General features: G+C 38.0%; 1 protein-coding gene across 2 annotated transcripts in view; it reads right to left on the reverse strand.

The window, feature by feature from the left end:
* Positions 1–23671, reverse strand: part of LOC129440223 (multiple epidermal growth factor-like domains protein 9) — a 92989-nt gene that overhangs the window by 40525 nt on the left and 28793 nt on the right. The window lies entirely within an intron of this gene.

Raw genomic sequence — 23671 nt, forward strand, 5'->3', positions numbered from 1 at the left:
ATATTTACAAAAGGGTCCTTGGGTTGGTTGAAATTTGGTCAGGGGTCCTTAGGTCAGAAAACGTAGCCGATCTTTAAATTACAGAATCTAAAAGTAATAAAATGGACACAAATACAAACCATCTTGATGTATAAATAAAAACAACTTTTAAAACTCAAAGCTTTCTTCACATCTAAATTACTCATTATTGCATGTGTGGGTGCAATAAGATCTCAATGTATTACTTGGAAAAGTTACAGAGTGGAAAAAATATATTAGATTTGCAATATCAGGGTGCAGAAACACTCAGCAGTGAGAAAACCGAGTTAAAATATTACACACTTCAGTCTTTAGAAGAGCAAATGAGGAACACAGAAAGATGATTTCTTCTGGGAGAAGCTTGTAAAATCTGTGAAAAATATCTGCAATTGTTTATTTCCAGCATGCGTGCACACGCACACACACACACGCACGCACGCATGCACAGTTTTAATGTTTTCGCACCCCAGAGTTAAATGTACTCTATGTGCACATTGCACAACGAGAAGTTCTTTGACTCGCTCACAATAATTAGACTACTTGTTATTCTGTCAAAAGAAGAGGAACCCTGCACTCTAGATATCAGTGTCCCCCCTATGGAATTAAGACACTGAATATTGTAATAATAATTCTGAACAAAACCCTCCGAAACTGATATTATAAAGCTGGCTTGACAAATATCAGGCACAAAACAGTTGTTATAAACAAACAGGCATCTGGGCAGACTCGACTGCACATTTAAACTGAATCTGCAGCGTTCAATAACACAAACATCCTTCAGGCTGAAGACAGACTTGACCTCAGCATGAGCCCAATCGCTCACTTTAGGAAGTCTGTGTTACACATACACCAACACATACATGAATGTACAGCTTAAGGAAAACACAGTACTGCAGCATCAGAAAACAAGTACACCATAAGAATTGCAGCCTTATTAGATGCAATGTAATGCATTAAAGTGCATTTGTGACCCAATCTGTGAAAACCCAGCTAAACTATAATTTTTTTACTGCTTTCTAGATAAAATCATCCTACACAATGCAAAATTTCTAACTCCCTGGGAGCCCTTCGGGCAGGCACTCTTCAGAAATGAAAGCAAGTAGCCTGATTAAAAAGACATTCCTTTTAAATGTAGAATATTGAGAAAACATCCTTCAAAACACAAATAACACATACAATATTCAAAATACAATAATTAATACAAATATTTGCTTCTAACTGAACTGCAATATCTATAAACTTCCTAATCTGAAATATTAACTGAAGTCACAGATAAGAAAATGCCACTCGCAGGACATGCAGGGTTCCTCAATTAGTTTTCATAATGGGACAAATATAGTTGTTTTTGATGCTGTCTCTTCACTTTACATGCAATCTATATCACTTTAAAGCTTGCTCCCACACTCCCTAACTGGCACCAACAACCATGCCACGCTCAAAATTGCTTAAATCACCTTTCTTTCCCATTCTGACATTCAGTTTGGAGTTCAGGAGATTTTCTTGACCAGGACCACACCCCTAAATGCATTGAAGCAACTGCCATGTGATTGGTTGATTCGATAACTGCATTAAGGAGAAATTGAACAGGTGTTCCTAATAATCCTTTAGGCGAGTGTATGTCAAGATAGCAGGCATGGGCCGGTTTCAAGGTATACCGAGGTAAACAGTCAAGGTTTCAAAACCACTAAAATGTTCTGTGATACCGTCTTCAAGGTACAGTATGAGCTGTGTTTATACAAAATTCATTAAATCATGTGATTGATTTGATGTTTACATTTAATATACATTGGGAAAATATTTTTTAAAGCATATTATAATTTAAAGGTGCAGTGTGTAGATTATAGCGGTGAGATTGTGAATTACAACCAATGGCTCAGTTCAACGTTCACCGAAACAAATAGAGAAGCTACAGTAGCCACCACAGGACAAAATACAATAGTGACAAAACTTGCTCTGTATAGGGCTACTGTAGAAAAATGGCAGCACAAAATGGCGACTTCCATGTAAGGAGACCCACACTATATGTAGATAAATACGCCTCATTCTAAGGTAATAAACACATAACAGTTCATTATGTAATATAGTTATGTATATTATATTGCATTTCTGTCAATAGATCCTTCTAAAAGTTACACACTGCACCTTTAAAGGTTTTATTTTTACCTGGCATTTGAAAATAAGACATTCTAGTGTTGCAATGGCAATACCGCAACACTGTGAAACCGTGGTATTTTTGCTACAGGTTATCATACCACCATAATCTTATACCGGCCCATGCCTAATGGCGTATATGCATTTTGGTAGCCCGACTGCAAGGCAAAATAGCCCCTGGATGTCGGGCTAACGATTTTGCGAGCCCTGCAATGTAAACAACATTCTGTGAAAACCTTAAATAGTTTAATACTGACCAAGTCAAAGATTGAAATGTAATTGAAATCAATGATTGAAATTGAACTTTGATGCTCCTAATCTCATTTTTAGATTATGAGACTTTAGCCTGGATTTACAGACAGGGTGGCATATGTGATAAAAGAGAACGAAAGGGTGAAAGAGGGCAAGAGCGAGAGAGGGTGCGAGAAATAGAGAGAATGAGAGAGAGGAAATTAAGCAGCATCATGCAGTGTCAGATCTTTTCCAGTCATTCTATACTTAGCAAGAGCATCTCAAAGACCTTTCAAGAAGTCTCTTTGAGCAATAAGCTGACACCATGATCCTCTACAGCACAAGTCAATAACTTTGATGTTTGTCTTCACAGTCATGTCTAAAGAGAACCAAGCTTTACAGATGCTAGATGAGATACAGTAAAGAGTACAGAGAGAGAAGACTCATTTGGCAGCATGCTTCCAGCGTGGGCTGGTTTATGTCCTGTGAATTTCAATGGGCAATTTGTAACCACATGTAAAGTGTATCTTCCCAAATTCAAAATGACATAGTTTTAAGCTTTTTTTGTTTATCAAGCTTTTACATTCTGATAAAAAGAACACCACACTAATACTGTGTTTGACCTCCTTTCGCATTCAAAACTGCGTTAATTCTACGTACAATTAATTCAACAAGGTGCTGAAAGCATTCGTTGGAAATGTTGGCCCATATTAATAGGATAGCATCTTGCAGTTGATTTGTGGGATGCACACCCAGGGCACGAACTCCTGTTCCACCACATCCCAAAGATGCTCTATTGGGTTGAGATCTGATGACTGTGGGGGCAATTTCTGCAGGAAGTAGCCATCAGAGGATGGGTACATGGTGGTCATAAAGGGATGGACATGGTCAGAAACAATGCTCAGATAGGCCGTGGCATTTAAACGATGCCCAATTGGTACCAAGGGGCCTAAAGTGTGCCAAGAAAACATGCCCCACACCATTACACCACCACCACCACCAGCCTACACATTGGTAACAAGGCATGATGGATCCATGTTCTCATTCTCAACAGAAATTGAGACTCATCAGACCAGGCAACATTTTTTCCAGTCTACAACTGTTCAATTTTGGTGAGCTCGTGCAAATTGTAGCCTCTTTTTCCTATTTGTAGTGGAGATGAGTGGTACAATGTGGTATAATTTCTAAGGTGATTTGCTTGAAGGAAGTACAGTACACTTCTGTAGCACTTATAACATTGCTCTATTTGTGTGAGCACTCGACTTCAGAATGGGGTAATGGTGTGAGTTTAGGGTTGGGCTACAGTAATACTGTGACATTGGAAGACGGGTAGAGTTTTTTGGAAAGGGTCATTAGGTGCGCAGTGCTGTTTGGCACAGAAGTAACAGACTGCAGCTCTACGCCTAATAAAAACCACAGAGACAATCATACCGGACCAACAGAAAACAACATTAAAAATGCAAAATCACATATTACAAACCCAAACAGGCGGCAAATTTTAAGCTGCTTAAAAAAATGACTGGGGTAAAACACTACCCCACTTGCCCCGAAGGTATACAAATGTTGAAGTTTCCATGACAACACCTCAGAAATGATCCTGCTGCGATTACAGTGCGAGTCTGTTATAATCACCAGAGCAACAATCCCACACAAAGGCAAGCATTAAACATGCTGTAGAAGCAAATGTACAACACTTTATAAACTCTTCTGCCTTGTCAAAATTAATTAATGAACCGTTTTTGGAATTGGTGAAAATGCTGACGGCACAGAACGGTTTAAACCCACTTAAAAGAGGACAAAATAGTATTGTTATCCTTAGTAAGCAGCTTTTTTGTGCAATTACTGGTAAATGTCACATAAAATCAAAGTCAAAGGGTCTTATTCATGAAAGACGCGCATAACAAATTCCATTCATATGTAAATGGTCTCAGTGAATTGACTGTGACAATTTAAGTAATTATGGTTTTTCATACACAATTTACACAGGAATTGGTTCTGCTTGTATTCGACACGAATATGGCCCAGTAACTTTAATGTCGCATACTGTACAAACACACAGATCGTATAGGCAAATAAAAAAATTTGCAGGTCAGCCACAACTTTGTCATTTAAAAGCAAGTATAAGATTTGAGGAACAAAATGCAAATAAACATTGTTAAATTAGTTATCTAGAAATCTATACTTTTTAGGCAGTATTGAAGAGTTTCTATTTATTCTGTGCTTTTATTACACTCTTAAAATGGCTGGGTTATTTTTGACCCATAATGGGTTAATATTGGACAGAACATGTGCTGGGTTAAAATGACCCAATGTTGGGTTGTTGTTATGCAACCATGGGGTATAATAACCCAGTGGTTGGGTTAAAGTAACCCAGCATTGGGTCAATTTTTTACCCAGCATGTGTTCTGTCCAATATTTACCCATTATGGGTCAAAAATAACCCAGCCATTTTTTAGAGTGTAGTTGCCTTTCAAAAGATCAAAATATTTTTAAGATTATAAGAAACAGTTTAGTGAAATAAGACTTCACTTTTGAAATGTAGTGTATATGAAATAATTAGGTATGGTATTAAAGATGCGCTTTAAAGAAACCCAAATGTCTGCAGCCACTCAGCTGTATGAGCTGGTTTAATAATATTACACCATAGTTTAATAATAATAGTAATAATAATATAGGGGAAGCCAGTCATTTGTAGCTGTTATTCATGCATACTTTTCAGGAAGCAGGTGAATTGTAAATGTGGTGGTCAGGGTTCAAGCGCTGTTGTTAATTCCTTCTTTTCTATTTAAGGCCAGTGTGGTTTGAGGTCTGGGTGGTTTGGAACCTCTAATGTATAACCCAGTTTTATTGCGGTAATGGGTTTTGCTGATCACTGAATTACATGCCCAGATCCAAATGTCCACTCATGTCAGACAACATTTCAGCACTTTAAATTCTGGAGAGACAAAAGAACAATAGGGACAACTAAATAATAATATCCAAATTAACAGATTAAATTAAAAGCAAAACACCTACACGTACACGCTTAAAAAAATGCTGGGTTATTTTCAACCGCTGGGCTCGTCCATTTTTGGCCGAATGCTGGTTTGAAAATAAGTGTAATACCAGCACATGTCCTGAATTTCCATCTTTATGCCTCACACTGTGTTATTTTCGGTTTTAACTAAACTCAGTGAAACAGCACACTTCCCTTGGGTTATTACAGGCAGGCCATGAATGAGCTATGCAAAGTTTACTGTTTACTTTTCCTTTTAATTTTGTGAGAGGAATACTAAAAACATATCTCTTAAAGGGACAGTATATAAGAAATTTATATCAATTAATCATAAAATGGCCCTGATATGTCACTAGACATTAAGAAATCATTTTCATTTCAAATACTTATAACACTGACAACAGTGGTCCGGCCAGGATATTGTCATTTAAAAAGTGGCGTTGCAGCCCTCAACTGATGTTTATGTTGTCATTTTGTGTATTGGCCACCAGTTGTGTGATTGCAGTACCAGTTTTAGCCACAAGTTTTGTGATTGCAATACCAGTTTTGGCCACAATCCTACATACTGTTCCTTTAAATTTTAGGCCCAATCCCATTTCTCTGTCTTACCCCTTTCCCTTAGTTTTGCATGTTCATGTGAGAGTAAGGGCTTTACTCTTACGTGAACATGCAAAACTAAGGGGTAGGGGTAAGGGGTAAGACAGAGAAATGGCATTGGGCCTTAGTACTGCTATTTACTCAAAAAAAAAAAAAACTGTTTAAATTGCATAACAGACTCCTCACAATAACTGTTTATTGCTTACTGATGTTGACAATGAATACACTGTCAAGGAAACAATGTTGTTTTTCCTATCCTGCCACAATCGCTCTTCAGAAATGGCTCAGCTCTTGGAGAAAATGAGCGTGTACCAGGCATTTATTTAAACAGTGGATGACAATTGCTTGCTTATTTGGGATAGAGAAATGATCTGCCTTCATTTACTGGGATATTTTGAGGGAAATTTCCTAGAAAAACTATGTTTAAGCATCTTTCTGATGAACGAATTGTATTTAAGCAACTATTAAAGATGAGAATAATAATACAACATAACAAAACTGCATTACATTAAGTTATCATAAAAAAGTTTGTCTGACAGGATTCTAAATGTTAGACATCAGATCTGAAGCAACTTGCTGAAGCCTCTAGACTATAGCGTACAGTAAAGGCAAAGGTTTGTCCATGGAAAGCAAACACCACCATCCAGAAGTTCATGCCAACTACCTTGAAGTGATGTATAGAGCCTTTAACCACCCCACCTTTAAAAAAATCAGCAGATTTAAACCGTCTGAAAATGCTGATTGGGTGGAGAGCACTGGGAGAGGTGACCGAACAAAGACACACTGTGCTTGGAGCAAAGCTGGAGACTGTTAATAACCCCATCTGACTTCAGGCCAGAGCTGCATGGTGAAAATAGAGAACTCTCTAGAAAAAAGGAAACGAATGAAAAGCAGGAACGTATCAAAAAGTCAGAGACGGTACTTTTTAGACCTTCACAGATTTGAAAATGTCTTTAATATTCATTCAGCTACCAATAAGAGTGCAATACCAGCTCTATTTAACACAACAGTATTTCAATTTAAGTATTTATTTAAATTTAAATTAAGCCCAAAACTTAAGACTAAGTTATTTGATGGTGGTCCTTGAGTATGAGTGTTTTAGATAAATTGTAATGTTGAAAGTTATAAATGAAAGCATAAAAGCACATGTCTGAAACAGGGCAAAGGGGAAGCGATCATTAAAACAATCCAAGTGCTCGTATATGTGTAGAGCACTTAAACCTGCATCACCAGAAAACAAGAAGTTGTTGTAGTAATTTTAAAAAGAAAGGGGGAATTTAGTTTTGTCACATGAGCTTTTTTTAACCCTGTAAATATTGCCAAACTTTCTTTATTTGCAACAAAAAGATGGCAGCCAGTTTACTTGGTGCATATAGTGTCAAGTAAATATGGTTGGAAATTTGTGATTACAGTCTGATGCAGTGGCAGCCAGATACTTCTTTTTCGAGGGCGCACGATGCGAAGTTCGTCACAACATGTATGTAGCCCGTCATTTGTGTGGTTCGTAATTTAAAAATATGTGTTATGCGCATCGAGTGAACCTGTGTGCATCACGTGTTTTGTCAAAATAAGTGCCCGCTGCAGACGCATCCAAAGGGTTTACGATAAAAGAGACGCTCGCGTTTGCCAGATACTTGCATAATCTCATGCGTAATTAGAGTTTACTGTATTACTGGAGTGTCTTGCCTGTATTTTGTGAACGTCTCTTTTTTCATAAATGGTTTTGATGAGTGTACAGCAGGCATTTATTTTGACAAAACACGTGATGCACATGGTTCACATGACGCAACAAAGACATATTATGAAAACACGAGCAACAGACATGAATTTCCGCCCCTTAGAAGAGTAGTCACAAGCCGCCACTGGTCTAATAACAAAAGAATGGAGCAGATCTGGTCAGAGATCTAAAAATGCAAACGTTATAAAATGATTTTTAAAGAAATATTAATGGGTGTGCAAACAATTTGGACATTCTTGTTTCATGTACATTATCTATTTGTATCAGATTTAAAGGATTAGTCCATTTTCTTAAAAAAAACCCAGATAATTTACTCATCACCATGTCATCCAAAATATTGATGTCTTTCTTTGTTCAGTCTAGAGGAAATTATGTTTTGTAAGGAAAACATTTCAGGATTTTTCTCATTTTAATGCACTTTAATGGAACCCAACACTTATTAGTTTTAATGCAGTTTAAAATTGCTGTTTCAAAGGACTCTAAACGATCTCAAACGAGGCATAAGGGTCTTATCTACACTCTAAAAACAAACGGTGCTATATAGCACCAAAAATGGTTCTTTGCTCGTAATCATAGAAGAACCGTTTTTAGTGCCATACATGTATAGCACCGGTGAAGCACCGGCGAAGCACCCGTGCAGAACCACACAGTGCCACGCAGAACCAAATGTGGTGCTATAGTGGTGCTACACGGCACCTATATGGTTCCACACAGGTCCTTCACCGGTGCTATACGGCACTAAAAACGGTTCTTCTACGGTTACGATTCAAATCAACACTTTTGGTGCTATATAGCACCGTTTGTTTTTTTAGAGTGTAGCAAAACGATTGTCAGTTTTGTCAAGAAAAATATGCACTTTTAAACCACAACTTCTTCTCTTCCTCCTGTCCTGTGATGCGCCAGTGCGACCTCACGTAATACGTCATCATGTCAAGAGGTCACAGATGACGTATGCGAAACTACGCCCCAGTGTTTACAAGTGTGGAAATAGAGGACCTTTCCGGCGTTTGTATGTGGAATGATACTAATTAATGTCTTTGTGTCAGTTTATTTTGTTTAAAATGGTCTGCAAATGTGCGTTTCATATATTTAATACTTGACCTTTTGACGTCATTACGCAATTACGTGAGGTCGCGCTGGCGTCACAGGACCGGAGGAAGACGAGAAGTTGTGGTTTAAAAGTACATATTTTTTATTTTTCTTGCCAAAAATGACAATCCTTTCGCTAGATAAGACCCTTATGCCTTGTTTGAGATCGTTTAGAGTCTATGAAACTTCAATTTTAAACTGTTAATGTGGGGTCCATTAAAGTCCATTAAAATGAGAAAAATCCTGAAATGTTTTCCTCAAAAAACATAATTTCTTCTCGACTGAACAAAGAAAGACATCAACATTTTGGATGACGGTAAATTATCTGAATTTTTTAAAGAAAATGGACTAATCCTTTAAACTTTGTTTGCTTAGCATAAAACCAATAAACATGTTTTTATTTGAACGAATCAGCATACTGACTGCAGTACACTAATGTGTGCCAATTTATGATAACATATGCAAAGAGTTATATTCAAACTATGACCAATTATTAGGGATGCACCGATTTTTTTTGGGGGGGGGCGGCGATACCGATTTAAACAGACAACTTCTGGACGATACCGATACCAATATTAAACACATGTATACAATACTATACAGTTGGTCTATTAGCTAGTTTATTTCTGCATCAAATTATTTTTACTGAACATGGATTGTATCTAATTAACATTCAACTGAACAACATAATAAGAGAGGCACAAATTAAGCTAAAACAAATATAATAAGACAGCATGACAACCTTCAAAGGTGGTTTTTGCTATTCAGCATTTATTTTATTAACAACATTAACTCATTTTTTTCATATAATGGATTTCTTTATGCAGTTAATTAATAAACAATCGGTATCGGCCTTTCTCGTGCTATTACCGATATGCCAATGGTTTCAAATTCATCAAAAATCGGCCGATAAATATCGGCGGCCGATACATCAGTGCATCACTACCAATTATAAATGTATGGCAAAACTGAGGAAGTGTAGAAATATAATAAGAATTGTTATATGAGAATCAATAGCCTGCGCGCACAAATGCCTGTCCGCATATAAATGTGAGAGTGTGTGCATTTAGTTTTAGGGGGTCAGAGTGACACAGATGGAGTAAATCAGAGGAGTGGTACATCTAGAGACTGTAGACAGTCACACTGGACTTTCAGCATGCAAAGTTTTACAGAATATGGGTGGAAACCGGATATGATATCACTCCCCAAGGCACTGCTTTTTATCCACATATCATGAATTTTGACATGTTTGAAATGTTACTATTTTGATGCCATTTGTGGTATAAATTAAAGCTAATTAAATCTATTAAAACTAGTATCAGTGTTTTATGAAAAGGTCACACCATGAGGTATCGACATTCCATTGGTCACACGTCTCCACATGATATGAATTTATGGTTTTAAAACCTCTGAGTACTTACATATGTACATGTATAACTAAGAGAAACAGACAGAAAACAAAGAGAAAATACCTAATGAAATTGGGTATAATAACAGTATTGTCTACATTAGATATTATTAAACTGTGGGTTGCATAATGGGATGAGGTGGGTGGCACAAAGTCGCTTGGCTGTAGCGATGAATGACACAAAAATTAGTCAAAAACTAATGACAAGCAATGACAATGATTTTGATATGATATACCATAAGGTATTTTGATTGCAAATAAACTTACATTTCATTAATAAAATTACAAAGAAATAAAAACTATAAAAAAATATGTTGGTGGGTCCCCGGATAGTTTATACAGTGGGTTGCGAAATGAAAAGTTTGGTAACCCTTGGTCTACAGGATCCACGTTGGTTTCCAGCACTAAGAAACAATGTCATCCAATGTCAATTTTCTTCCCACTAAAAATTTCCATAATAATATTTGCTTTTACCTGAAGGGAAACTCTGTGAGGTGAACTGTATTTGACTGTTTAATTCATGTGAGATTAAAGTCTGCTGGGTGCTCTGCCTTAATAACACAGTGGCAGGTTTGTGCTGATTTGAGGAGCGGCGACTCTTCATAAAGCTCAACAGGACACTGTGTGAACGAGCTGGAGCTGAGCCATTTATCAGCACACAGCCCACAGACAGGCTTAACAATTCTCTCGTTTCACAGCCGCTAACGTCTGGCGAGACATCTGAGCAACTTCAATCCTGTCACATTCAGAAAGCTTCCAGAATTAAACGCAAGGAAAGTTAAAGACTTCATTCACACCCACTGTCCGCTTCGACACATGTGAACACATGAAGCATTTAACGCTGCACGATAAGCACGTCTTTTCCCTCCCTATCAAAAATAGACCCTTCCACTGAGCAGAGTTTGGTTTCCTTTGGCGAGCATTGCAGTTTTGCCTGCCGTTTCATTAAGCCACACAGCAGGCTTAGCTAATCTCCCTCACAGGCAAGCAATATCAGCAAAGTATTATCCTAATATAAATAGAAATGGAAGATTGCAACTAGAAAAATGAAATAAGTCATCATATGCTCTATGGTAATGAAAGCTAGAAGGGTGTGTTATAGCTTTGTTTATACAGGCTAACATTGGGGGTGTCAGTACAGACATCTAGTTTGGTCTGAGAGGAATTAAATCATTCATAACAGGATTAATGATAAGCATGATGGGATTTGGCCTCCACCGTGTGTGGTAGTGGTTGACTAATGCAATGTTTTAATAGCTAACGCCAATACAGATATTTCAAAAAAAGAGACCAATATAGTATTAATACAATGTTGGCTTGACTGCATTGATACGGTCACAAAACTTTAAAAAATCTTTTTGGATGCCGCCATTTTGTTTACAATACATGACATCAAAAGTCTGCAAACACAACAATGCTACAGCAAGGTAAACATGGCAATCAAGTCTTCATTCAGAAGATTGTAAAATGACGTGAAACAGAAAATGAAATTTATGAATGCACACGGACAGTAGGTGGTGGTATGTGGTCTTGACACCTTCATGGCATTAAAAATATGAGAACATCAACATCTTCTGTTCAGCCTTTTCAATATGAACCAGAGACTAAAACAAATGTGGGAGAGGGGAGGAAAACGTGTAGTTCTGTACTGTAGATGCCAATATATACTATGGTAAACTGTAGTAATATTTCATTTACAGCTATTATACGTCATGGATCTACAATGCACTACACGTGGTACATAATGTGTCTCCTTATAGAGGGCATGCATTGACGTCACTTTTCCACGTGACCACGCTGGAACTCGCCCTGTTGAGTGGCAAACGTTCAACAAAATGGCTGGTTTTCATGGCGGCTGCTACGAAAATGCCAGTAAAACTGACTATTATCAGCTTCAGTTGAATTTAGTTGGACTTAATAGCAGAGGTGGACAATACTTAGTTACATTAGTTACATTTTCCAAGCATGTGCGCTTTATTAGGGTGTTTGTATTGGGAAAATTTCTATTTTTACTATTTTACTTAAAATTTATTGCATATTAAAATGAATTTAATATCTTGAGTAAAAGTATGTTAATGTACTTAAATATTAAATGTAAAACAAAACTTGTATTTATGAAATGTAATAGAGTAAGAATTATAATAATATGCTTTGAAATTAGGGATGCTCCGATCGATCGGCCGCCGATCGGTATCGGCCGATAATGGCATAAAATGACTCGATCGGTGCTTGCTAAATCTGCCGATCTCATAAACCGATCTTTCTGTTTACTTTTGTCATCAAAAGCATCCTGAATGCGGCTGCAATTAAAGACATTTTTTATGTAGCGCAAGCATTTTTACAACCTGTTGCTCATGTGCAGCGTGCAGATTTGTATGTCTCTCTTTGCCTTTACAGAGACATGCGTATTTTTCTATGAGGATCGCGCTCCGGTAAACAGCGCGAGGCGTCTTCACATCCCCATCAAACAGCGTATACAACACATATCTATCACGGACAATTGCATCCTCATGCCAAAAGTTTCTTATTTGCATGCGTCTTAAAGTTTAAACTTTTATTTTCCTCACAGCTGCTTGTCTGCGTTCAGCCGCCGCCCACACACACAGCAGCCTGTCATCAGTGCACGTGAACAGAGCGATCTCTCTCTCACGTCTTAAAGCTGCAGTAACCTAATTCATCTCTCAATAAAATCACTCTCTGCTCTTGACTAAAGAATTTTTATACTTCATACGAATGCGTGTATATTTAATTAATACAGTAAAGTATGTGAAGTGTTTTATTTTCAGTACTTTTAGGAGACATAAGCCTTTTTAAAGCCATATTAAATTTCTCTTTGCAGAATAAATATTTGTTGTGCTTATTTATTTGAGTCTCTATTAAAACAATAATATACCTAATTACTGCAAGTAATATAACAAAGGCAACATCCGTGGTATTATTTTATTTAGAAAGATTCATCAAAGAGCTTGCATATCAGCTTCAAAAAAATCAGAATCGGTATCGGCCGATCACGAAGATTACAAATCGGTGATCGGTATCGGCTGCAAAAATCCTGATCGGAGCATCCCTATCTGAAATGTATGTTTTCCAAAGAAAAACACGGATAAAATACAAATACTTGATAAAATAATTTTAAGTGGAAAAGTAAAACATCTCCTTGCAACTTGTCAACCCACCTGTGGTCTGTGGACGTTGGTAGGAACGATCTATTTACTTCTCCTTTGGGTGTTTTTTGGCAGTCTGTAAAACGATAGCTCCAAATTCTTGTTAATCTGTTAGATCAGTCTATCGCTTTTTCCTATTTCTACGTGTTTTCACCGTGTTTTCGTCGATGTCACGCCGTACTCAAATGCTGCCGCTCTGTCTTTTGTCACTCAGTGGGCGTAACCGCAGGCACTTTCGTTGACGGTGACGTCACGTGCATACCCTCTATTTTAATATGAGTATGACGTGTTTTTTTTTTTTTTTAAATGTTTGTTTTTAGCAACGGATTTTAGTAGTACATCATAGACAAGGTACCTCATAAAAACTGATCAGCAATAATACCTTATCATCAGAACATGATCACATAACCTGAGGGTTTTCAAAATGACTGACAGGCTCACATGAACTGTATCAATATCATTTGAATAATGAAACGGTTAAATCTTATTTCACGCACCCACAAGATGACATATTACTCTGCATAGGAGATTGAGAACGGAAAGCCTCAAGCACTCAAGCATATTTGTAGTCTTGATTTCACACCAGTGTCATATTGACTGGCTTTGGCAGTCCAACTCCACATTTAGACACAAAATATTTTGGTCTGTCTCACGTGCAGCATGTAGGAAAAAATACAGCATAACCACTGTTTCTATATTTAAACTTTACAGCTTTTCTCTTACAAAGAGTTAAAAATCACATAGCTATTGTTGTTAAAAGCTCCTTAATGTCTGGGTAATTTGTATAGTGATTGTTTAAATGAAAGATTTTAACAAGAGCTTGAATAAAAAATGAACTAAAATCTCCCAAAAGTGGACAAATCGGCGTTGGATAAAAATGCTAAGGAACAAATGTCTTTTAAATTGTGTGCAACCCAGAAAATAATGGGTTTAATCATGAAGAAATGTCATGTATTATGATTCATTCTTCTGGAACTCCCTCTGCAATTATTGAGACATAATAGTGGAATGTCCCACCAGGACCGCAGACATCTTGCCTGGATCACATCCCCTAAAACCATGCACACAGAGACATCTGATTGGACTACAATCCCTCAAAGGTCATGTCTTGACCAGTCTTTTCTCTTTGTTCTCTGGCATGAATAAAGCCTTTTGAGATTTTATCAAACCAGGCTTGTTCAATCGCTCACAGCAGTGACTGGACCCAGGGAGCAGAGAGCTGCCGTGGGCTGGAGGCCATGCTGTAGGACGAAGGGCTGAAAGTGAAATCATACAGACAGCTTCACACCATTCCCCCCTCCATGGTCTAATGAATAGAGTCCTCAGAAATCACTGCAGACTGAATCAAAATGGACAATGAGGGGTGGGAGGAACTCACGGATGCCAAAAGCATTTTAGGGGGAATGATGTGTCATCTAGTGATAGATAAAAACATTAGGCTGGTTTTAAAAAGTTATTAAAAATACCCTTAACTTAAAGGGACACTACACTTTTTTTGAAAATAGGCTCATTTTCCAGCTCCCAGAGTTAAACATTTGATTCTTAACGTTTTGGAATCCATTCAGCCGATCTTCGGGTCTGGCGCTGCCACTTTTAGCGTGGCTTGGCATAGTCCATTGAATCTGATTAGACCATTAGCATCGCGCTCAAAAATGACCAAAGAGTTTCAATATTTTCCTATTTAAAACTTGACTCTTCTGTAGTTACATTGTGTACTAAGACTGACGTAAAATTTAAAGTTGCGATTTTCTAGGCCGATATGTCTAGGAACTATACCCTCATTCCGGCGTAATAATCAAGGAATTTGCTGTCATACCATGGCTGCAGCAGGCACAATGATATTACGCAGCGGCCAAAAATAGTCCTCTTGGTTACTTTCAATAGCAGGGGACTATTTTCAGGCATTGGGTAACATCAGTGCACGATGTAACTACAGAAGAGTCAAGTTTTAAATAGGAAAAATATCAAAACTCTTTGGTTATTTTTGAGCACAATGGTCTAATGCTAAGATGGATTATGCTAAGCTATGCTAATAGTGGTACCGCCATACCTGGAGATCATCTGAATGGATTCCAAAACGATAAAAATCAAATGTTTAACTCTAGGGGAGCTGGAAAATGAGCGTTTTTCAAAAAAATTGAAGTAAGGGAGTGCTGCCCAATCCTGGTCCTTTAGTATCCCCTCCCAGAAAGTTTTAGATGTCTCCTTATTTAAAACCCCTGAATCAACTTATCCGTCATCTTCCAGAATGGTTAACATGTCCCCCTATCAAGCTGATGAGTTAAGTCAGGTGTGTAAAATAAGAACACATCTAAAAACGTTTTGGGAGGGGGTACTCGAGGACCAGGATCGGGAAACACTGCCTTAAGGCACCCCCTCACTTTAAAATTTGTCCTCCATACCTGTTGTGTTGATGTCTATTTGAAACAAGAACCCCAGAATAGAGCTGAAGATCTTTGCCCGAACCCGACGGGACCCGTTGGGACCCGACGGGCTCGGGCGGGTTCGGGCTTCATTTCTAACATTTTACCCGGGCTCGGGCCGGGCTCGGGCTTGCGCTCCGGCTTTGTGAGGTAAATGAGCGGTCAAGTTCAATGCTGCTGGATGCTGCATCAGTAGCGCAGGACCGCGCTGAATTCATTTACAGTGGATTTAATGATTTTCCTATTCAAAAACATGTAGCCTAATCTTGGTGAGTAGGTTTTTCAATGTATAACTAAATATGAATCAAGTCTTAAATACATAATTTAGACAGAGGATATAGACTAATGTTGGCAGTAATGGAGAGAAGTGCCGACCCAAATCCCGCGGAGCCTTTCTCTTAATTTCGTTATTGCCAAATACCCATCTTAATTTAGAATGTATTATCTTAATTTAATTTGTTAAGAAATAATAATTTTATTGGCATATTTATAGTGTATTGCATAAGCCCATTTAGAATGAGATGTTACAATGTTACAGATGCCTTATTTTATTTCTTTGTTTCAACTTCCAAGTGGGGTGTAGATTATTAGTCATGAATAAATAATGTTAAAACCTGTCTAAATTTCTCATTCTTGACAAAAGCTGTGTGTGTGCGCACATTTAAATAATGTCGGGCTGTAAACGGGTTCGGGCTTTTAAAAAGCTGTCAATCTAAATGTACGTTCGGGTTCGGGCTGCATTCTGTCGGGCTTTGGACATTTCGGGCTTAACTTTTAAGGCCCGATTACAGCTCTACCCCAGAACAAAAGGACATTTTATTTACTAAAGGCTTGGTTTACTTTATCTCACTCATTGTACTGGCAACACTCCTTCTCAGAAACAACCGAGAAGATAAGAACACAGGTTTGACTTTTTCTTTTTTCTATTTGGAGCACCTGCATCACAGTCAGTGTTCCCACAGAACCCATAAGAAGAATGCAAACTTCCCACACTCTATCTCTGTAACGTTTCCACCTGCTATGCATGCATGCTGTTCCAATTTCTTATCCAAGAAACAGCCAGACATGCCAAGATTGCATCCAGCATGTGCACACAAAAGAAAACACAACAAAATGGACAACAACACCTTATCTATCCCCATCTATATTTTCTTTCTTTTTTTCTGTTACTGTTTAATGTTTTAAACCGCTTTATTTGTTCAAATGTACAGTATTTGTAATGCAAATACTAATGTAAAACAGAAAAGATATAGATAGATAGTTAGACAACAAATATGAAAGGGGCTTCATGGAAAAAACATCTCACCAATGATAGCATTTCAAAACTGTTTATATTTGACCCAACAATGGGTTAAAATAACCCAGCATTTTGGGTTAAAACAACCCAGCATATGTTAAATTACAACCCAAGGGGCTTGTCCCTTTTTGACCCAGTGCTGGGTTGAAAATAACCCAGAATTATTTAGTGTCTGTTCCTGAATCAAAAGCCTTGGAAGTATTTAAACAACATTCCACTATCAGGCTTGGGCTTAGATGTGGAGTTCCAACCAGTGTTCCAGCTCGGAGGTCTGTGGGGTGAATTTAATAATAATAAATATTTCTGTTAAATTATTACCCTGACATTTTCTTTGTAGCAACATTAGCCAGCACAAAATTCAATGGAAAAACATGATTGCTCTCACATTGGATTTTATACATTTTTCTCAAACATATTTCTGCTTCCTACTCCCTCTTTTCACTAAACAAGATGCTGATGATGCATGACTGGCCAAAGCTGCGGAAGAACAGGGACAGATTGCTTAGGGGGCATTATGTGAGAGATGTATCAGTCTATTCTGCTGTGCCAGTCTTTGTATTCAGATCTCTATTAAACCCATTGTGATGGCAGAGATGGCGCTTTTACAAGAAAAAGCCTTTGGCAACAGCAGAGAATCAAATCAATATTATTCTATTTAACATGCTCATATAATCTCGATGTTTACAAAATGTCATGTCATTTGTGCCTGAAATCAAAGTATGTAAATCTGTAAACACAATTAAAGCAAATAAATGCTTCGTTTTCAATAGATACACTGGACCAGAGGTACTTCAACCATAGCCAAGATACTTTTGTTAAAGGATTAGTCAATTTTCCCTAAAAAAAAATTCAGATGATTCACTCCCCACCATGCCATCCAAACTGTCGATGCCCTTCCTTGCTCAGTCGAGAAGAAATTATGTTTTTTGAGGAAAACATTCCAGGATTTTTCTCATTTTAATGGACCCCAATGGACCCCAAAACTTAACAGCCCCAATGCAGTTCAAAATTGCCGTTTCAAAGGACTCCAAACGATCCCAAACGAGGCACAAGGGTCCCATCCAGCGAAACAATTGTCATTTTTTTTCATACCGGAGGAAGACCGAGAAGTTGTGGTTTAAAAGTGCATATTTTTTATTTTTCTTGCCAAAAATGACAATTGACAAATGTATTATCTTATTAATGTATTAATTATCCATAATTTAGGATACAGTATTAAAAAAAGTTATATCATGTAATCATGCACAAACTGAATTTGACTTTAAGCACATTATTGGGACCATCTCTGAGGAAAGCCAGGCGAAATTTTGACACAGCGAGAGGGAAGACATTGATGATTTCAACATGCTTTTCATTTATTTGGCAAAAAAGAGAATGTGTATTGCCATCTACATGAACTTTGTGTGCATTTTTAGCACACAAAGATAACTTGCATTTATCAAAATGCCAACTGTAGTGTAGCTTTAAGATTTATCACTGAGAGGCTGCTTAAATACTGCAGAGAGAATATGTGAACGAGAGAGAAACATAACGTTTACACCTGTAATATTTAAATCCGTCTCTTTTGTCCACTTCTGTCCTGATTACTTTAAATGGAAGTTTATGAAATAAGATCGCGCAACTTTCACACGCTAGCAAAATTAAACTACGCGGAAATCAGCCGCTTTCGTTTTATCAACGGAAGGCTAAAAATAGCGCTGAATACGAAAAGACGTAAAACATTACCTCAGATTAGATAAATGGTCGGAGAGAAGGCTGTCGCGTGTGGCTGTATCTATTGTTTTATTTCCGCTGTCATCATAGGTAACATGAAATAAAAAATATGTTTCCACACACCAAACTTATACGACGCTGGGGCATCCTCCAACTGCGGGCAGACTTCTTTTTCTCTCCCTCTTGCCATTTATACACGTAACATGACCGGCAGCACTCACTCTCCACACCAGTCACATCTTCTTTCGCGCTATTCGCGAAAGGGGAACACGCTATCTGAGGTCACATACAGGGCACGAGGCTACATTGCGCATGCCTTGAACCGTTGAACCGTACGACACACACACGCTCCGAACCGAGACAAGCGAACCAAACGGTTCGGATTTTTTTCATGAACCGTGCCACCCCTAGTGGTGAGTAAATTAACTGGATTTTTTTTTTAAGAAAATTGACTAATCCTTTAAGGAGGCTTCATTATCTCTTAACTCTTTCCCCGCCATTGACGAGATATCTCGTCAATCAAGAGAAAACGCTTCCCCGCCAATGACGAGTATTTCCGTCTTTCTGCAATACAGCAACTTTTTATTGGAAGTATTGCCCTATGGCAAGCTGCTGCATGTCCATGTCTGTTTTAAAGATCGCTCTGAATGGGATCTCTATGAAAAGTCTGTCACAAAAATGAAATTATCTCTGCTTTTTGCTCAAAATGTGGTGTTTTTGCAGAAACCTACCCATATTCAAAAGCTGATTACAAAAGAACTACTGAAGGAAGGATGTAACGTTTTTTTTTTTTTGTTTAAAAGCAGAGGGTCTGTTCTTTCATTTGGTATATTGTATGTTTATATATTTGAAGAAGAACATTTTCTGGAAGGCATTAAACTTTTGTGAAAATCATGAAAAACGCTGGCGCTGGCTGGCAACTTTTTTTTAAAAAACGCTGGCGGTGAAAGAGTTCAAATGGCCCCTGAAAACAAATTAGGTGCTTTAAAAGGCAGAAGAAGGACCAGATAAAACTGAAACATAAGAAAGTTAGTGAATCAATAGACTGAGTTGGCTTAATACAAGCTGTCAGATGCCCCCAGGTCAATCACCATACTGTCACACACAAACATACTGGACAATTGTCTTACACCAGAAATCGAATGAGAAAACTTAAATAAAAAATAAAAAAATGTTAATTCACAAAGGTCACATTTCTTCCTTAATGTTTCCGAAAGGATTTTCTGAACATTTCCATAAGAAGGGCCAGCATTCAAACCACAACATAGACCAAGCCCGAACAAACAAATGTTCTCAAAATGACTCCATACTTCATGTTACTAAAATGCAACAGAACAGAAAAATGGCAACACAACATCACAGTAACACCTTCACTGTTAACCACAAGTCTTTGTGTCCAAACACTGTCATATGCATAAGTCCCAGCAGCGGACAAATTACTCTCCTTAGCCAATCCTTTTTCCTCCTAGACTGCACACAACTTGGAAAAACATTTTACAAAAATGTTTCCCTAAAACACAGTGGATGATATGCATGTCTGATAACACTGTTATCTGGCAGAAGGTAGCACTACTGTGGGCTGTGGTCAAACCATTATGAGCTCATATCTGCGCTATGGTCAATGTGTTTATCCCGCACTGCTGCTCAATACATCACAAAAAGCTTTTACTGTAGATGGCTATTGACTAAATCTGAGTTTTAAATAAAAACAAACACATATATTTAATTTAGTGACCACAAAAACAAGGTATAAAGAAGGGGTTATGACATACAGTAAACTTTTGACAAGAGTGAAATTTAATTTGTAACCTAATGATTAATGTATTCTGTAAAATGATCGCTTTAATCAAGGAAGAATTTTGAAAGAAAACTTTATTATAAACATTTTAGTGTCCATACAGCTGAGAGCGGAGCCGGCGCCAGACCATAACTGACAGGGGGGCACGCAATAAGCAACAATAACTTGCAAAAACAAGGCATTAAAACAACAAATACAGTGCAAGCACACACTTATACAGCTGTTACAGACTGTCAGCTCATTACAGACTCATTACAGACTGTCACTGCGCTCGCGCTTTGCTCGACGCAACAACTAACCGCCCTCGGATGGCGCAAGCCATTTTAATGAATGGGTTTCATAGCGCAGCCCAGCGAACATCGCGTCCTAAGTAAAAGCCGTTATGAAAGCCGCTTTACCATAATCACGTCGCAATGCTGTTAACGGTCGATAGCCACACTTCACATTTAAGCTTACGTAAATTAAAACAACGCTAACTTACCTTTAAAAAAGCTGAAGCCGGCATGTACTAACATTAAACTTCCTTAAAACAGTGTCCTGTAGATTTGAAAATTCCACCTCGACCTCTAATCTCTGAGTTTAAGCCATTCGGTGTTTGCATGAAGTCAGGTGGAGCAGGCGGTGCTGGTTCGTTCTAAATGTTCCAATATCCATATTTTACACGATCCATAAAATGCCGCGAAAAAACAAAAAACACGTTGCTAGTATCAAGTCACAAATATGCTAAAGCCGAATGACGCATGAGACCCAGCAATAAAACCAATCAGAGAAACGGATCTATTTTTATTAAAGAAAACCTATTTCAACTATATTTTCCTCATTTTATTACATTAAAAGTCATGAAACATTCAATGTTTAATTTATTTTAATTATTCTTGATATATATTAAATTAATCAAAAACTGTGTAGGGGGGCACAGCAACCTGGTTGGGGGGCACGGCCCGCGAATGCCCCCCCTTGACGCCGGCCCTGGCTGAGAGAGAGAGAAGCTAGACTCTACAGTATTATACACCACTGTATTTGATTTTTGTTGTCATAGAAATTTTCAACCCAATTAGCTCTGGTCCAGTGGCGGAAGCAGAGGATGCAGACGCACAAGATCAGTGGGCTGTCGCTGGTGTTTGTCACAGTCTGATTCATTCATCACGGATTCACAATGAATCTCCAATCTGAGCCCCAGGTAAGTCACGAGCAGACACATCCATCACACGCTCACTGTTTTCTGCAGTGTCTCAGAGCACATGACTGGAGAGACAATACAGAATAAGAAGTGAAGTGTTGACTGTTGCACTCGATGGGAACCACAGGAAAGGGCTGAATCATTAAAAACATGAGTTTTCTCTCAGCTGATTTGAGTGTGAAAATTCACACGGACATGTGTATTAAAAATTTAGATTTTCTTTTCACGGATATGCACTGTTAAGCTGCATTCAGACTAGCAGTAGCAGAGCAACACGATCTCATTGATTTCAATGGAAGATTGGTGACTTCCAGTGACACGAGCGACAGTGACCATTGGTGACTGGATGAGGCGTGTCCAGTCGTGCGACAAAGTTGAGCAATGTTTAAAGGTACATTCACCCTACAGTCACATTAGCTACAAAAGTGAGCGACACGCAATCGCTTGATGGGGGCGTCCCTTGGCTAGTATCTAAAAGCGGTATCAAAAGTCACTTCAGAGATATTGTTAAGTTACAAAAACTATGTTTTGGGGTTTAAACGTATGTATTTCTCGATAAAAGTAACAAAATATATGATATAAAATGCCAAACTTATCAGATAATACAGAAATACGCATTTTCCGCCATCTTGAATATATTTTCTTCAACTCGGCCACAGACCTACGTCACGCTGCCCCTTCACTCCGATTGGCAGTCGCTTTGTCACATCGCTCAGCATTTGTTAGGTTTGGTATTGTTTGGTACTCATTTGTTTATGACAACCAGATTTAGAAACGTCTCTTTTGAAAGAGACAAGCGACACACAGCGACAAAGTCGCTTATAATGTGAATGTACATTTAGATTCAAGGCAGAGCCCACATTGTGAACTGAAAACTTATAGTAGTTTCAATAAATGAATGTGAAATGGTAAAATTACTCTCGAGTTGATCATAAAACAGTATTGAATAGAAGAATAGAAAGATTTAGGCCCAAAGAAAAAAAGAAGTTTAACTTAAAATATTGGTACCAAATAGTGCATATTAATACCTCAGAGGTACATATAAGTACCAAATTTATACATATCTATACCTAAGTGGGTACATATTAGGTCCTTTTTACAGGGGAACTGATACTGTGCCTCAGGAGCTACGGGTATCTTCAGTTACTCTCATCAGTAGTTTTGGAAGAGACTTTATTCTTCAACTTTATCATCATTATGGTAGAAATTAGGGTATATGCATACAGGTTGATTTATTGCATACAAAACTAGATGAAGTATATTGAGTTTTGCATGCAAACCCAAGATAAAAATGCAAAGGAGAAGCGAGAGGTAGCACAAAGGGGAACAGGATGTGGTGTTATTCTCAAAGAAACTTTATGAGCTGTCACTTGAGAGGTGGCACCAAGCTATCAGTGTGCAGTGTCTTGACCTCTGCTATAAATACTAGTCACACAACCTCACCACAATATCACATTCTACATTCTTATTTTGAGCCTTTATCACAGCACAAGCACACAAAAGCATACAAAACAGCCATAAAATACAATCACAACATGACTGCTAACAGCACTTTGCAGATTTTAAATCACTTGTTTTTTACACATTAAAACCACACCTGGGGTCTCATTTATAAAGCGTGCGTTCGCCAGTTCCCAGCAAAAGTTGTGATCTATAAAAAACAAACTTGATGTGATAATGGGCTTGAAGGGTGGGATCTGAGTATGATTCATGTATGCACACTTGCAGGTGATCTGTGATTTTTTGGCATATGCCATTTTTGGCTTTTGTGCGTATGTAGACTTTTTGTAAAGCACTTTTCACACAGGAAAATGCATGTCCTCTTTCTGGCAGCGATCTCAGAAGATTTACTGGACGTGTTTGTGTTCA

Source organism: Misgurnus anguillicaudatus, chromosome 22 (assembly GCF_027580225.2).
Source record: "Misgurnus anguillicaudatus chromosome 22, ASM2758022v2, whole genome shotgun sequence".
Taxonomy (NCBI): domain Eukaryota; kingdom Metazoa; phylum Chordata; class Actinopteri; order Cypriniformes; family Cobitidae; genus Misgurnus; species Misgurnus anguillicaudatus.